The sequence below is a fragment of the Haemaphysalis longicornis genome, unplaced genomic scaffold (assembly GCF_048455015.1).
Source record: "Haemaphysalis longicornis isolate Haplotype H1 unplaced genomic scaffold, Haemaphysalis longicornis Haplotype H1 scaffold_4, whole genome shotgun sequence".
Taxonomy (NCBI): Eukaryota; Metazoa; Arthropoda; class Arachnida; order Ixodida; family Ixodidae; genus Haemaphysalis; species Haemaphysalis longicornis.
Window position 1 is genome coordinate 31582145 of NW_027526361.1, and position 2562 is coordinate 31584706.

Genomic DNA, 2562 nt, shown 5'->3' on the forward strand with positions numbered 1-2562 from the left:
TCTCGTGAATATCTGCAGCAGGGCCACGGCCATCCTTTACCTATTAAAACTCGGCAGCGCCGCCACTCCGGGGAAAATGAGTAGCGCACGTCGACCAACGTCAGAGCATATCTGCCGCCTTTAGGCGTCGATGGCGGGAGGGGTCCCACAGTGCCGTTAGCAACCTTACGTAAGGGGGTGCCCACTAGCGGAACCCGCCGCAACGGTAGCTTTCTATCCGTGCAGCGAGCCCCTGTTCTTTGACAGACGTCGCAGGATCTGATGAACCTCTTCACGTCTCCATGAAAGCCCGGCCCGAAGAAATCGTCCAATATCCGGCCAGCGGTCCTCGTACGGCCGAAGTGACCGGCCATCAAGCCAGAATGTACCAAATGGAGCACCTTGTTCCAGTATTGCTTGGGCACCACGAGCTGCACTGACGGGGGCCCTGTATCCCTACCAAAAATCACCATATATGGGATCTTATGGAGCCCATATATATGGCATTATTGGATATGAGTATACGGGGATATGGGAGGAAACATATAGGGCTTCTTTCATATAGGGATTTCATATGGTGTCACTAGACCCATATATTTTACATCCCCATATAAAAACCTCAAGTGAAAAGAGAATTTATTATAAAACCACATACCACATATCAGCACGCAGCGACTAGTGGTAACAGCGCTGCCCGAAAAACACACACACAAAAAAAACAATCAGTTTCCAAGTACTCCGGGCAGCCTACACTTTGCACAACAATTCTCTATGGTGATGAAACAATTAAGCTACTCTGAAATCAATGCACAAAAAGTTCACGTGTGTTCAAAGAAACAGTTCAGAAACTCGTTGAAAGTCAGTACGGCACAATAGTGATGCTCAGGATGTTGTTCCTGACCGCTATGAAACGCGTGAACCAGCGTAACAGGAAGGCTTCTTCACCTAGAACTGCCAACTCATTGTCTAAGTGATTCATAAGCATTGACCGCACACGCCACAGCAATGGAAACATCGCCCGTTGCGGTCGGGCGCGAAGACACGCGGCACCACGATTTCGCCATAATACAAATGCACCAGCACACGTCAGGTAGTTCACCAACGTGTCATTTGAACGTGTGCTCATTCTAAGTGTAACACCAAACAACCTGCTTAGCACAGTCCAAAACGTTACCGCTACACGACACTGAAACAAGGCATGTTCCAATGTTTCAGTGTGCCCGCAGTGCGGGCACCCGGCGGTGAGGAACGCACAATGCCGAATCTCGCCAGACGGTCACACCTCGGAAGAACTTGCCAGCCACGCAACCATCCGAAATCCCTAACATCAGAAGGAAGCTCCGTCGAAGTCAGCTGATGCCAACGGACACCGCGTGATCTTGCTACCTGCTGATTATCTAATAGGTTTATTGCCAATTTTCGCACAATTCGCTTGCTGTACTTTCCCTATATATAAAATTTAGGCTTGGCAAGGTAGTCTGGACGTTTCTCAGTGTTTTGACAACATAGGCATAAAATGGCGGTGACTGCTCAGCAGAGGGACCGGCAATGCGTTCGTCATAAAACATTGAGCGGTGAGTTCCCAGAAAGCTATGCCAGAAAGTACTGCAGCAGCGCCCTCCCTGGGTACTCAGTTGAGTCCACAAGGTCGAACACTGCGCGTACGGCCAGCATGCTACACATGGTTTGCAAGCAAGGCAGACTGAAACCACCCATTGACTTGGGCAGTCTCAACAGCCAACGGCGCCTGTATAAACAGTGCCTAACGCGTGAGCGAAAAATGGCCAAACAGCCACTCTCCTGTTGCTCTCTCCTACCCTTCCCCGCTCCGTAGCCTTCCAGCGTGCTTTCGTGTCCGCCAGCCAGCGCCGCTTCTCGGTAACTATGAAAAATAGTGGAAAGTTTGTTTAGCGTTCCCGAGGCGGCGCTCCTACGCCTTCTTGTTTTTCACCATGCCTGTCTGTCTTGGTCTGTCACTGATAAAACTTCCTTTGTCACGAAGCAAAATCCCTTGCGCTGCCGCAGGCTGATGCCGGCTTTGCGGGCTTATCTACTCGGATCACAGGCCCTGAAATTTTCTGAGTGGGGCATCCCACCTCTATCCCCTCCGCATTTAGGTATTATTTTGACCCTGCTGTTCGCACTCCGCGTCGGTACGCACTTCTAAAATTGAGGACTGTACTGTAGAAGCACCCGGACAGCGTGGCGGGATCCCAGCTGCTTATTTTTTTGTTTCCTATAATTTTCTGAAGTTTACAAGCACGTGATATTATTGGAAAGTAATCGTAGAAGTGAGCGCCTGAACAAAAAAAGTGAACGCAATTTTTTCTTCTCTAAATACTCCAGAAAGAAAAATATCAGTAAAATAATGGCTGCCCCATCCGAAAATATCGTTTTTCTGTTATGTCTACCCGACAATCAGTATGTTCTTACACTATCTCAGTCCGCCTCCGTCTTTATCTTTGGAAAAATGCAGCAAGTATGAAGCGAGCGACACGTTGAACGAGATCCCCCAGCGCGCCACAGAACTAGCGCCCCGTCGCGGCTAAGATGTAAGCGAAACGGTCCTTGAAGCCCAACAGG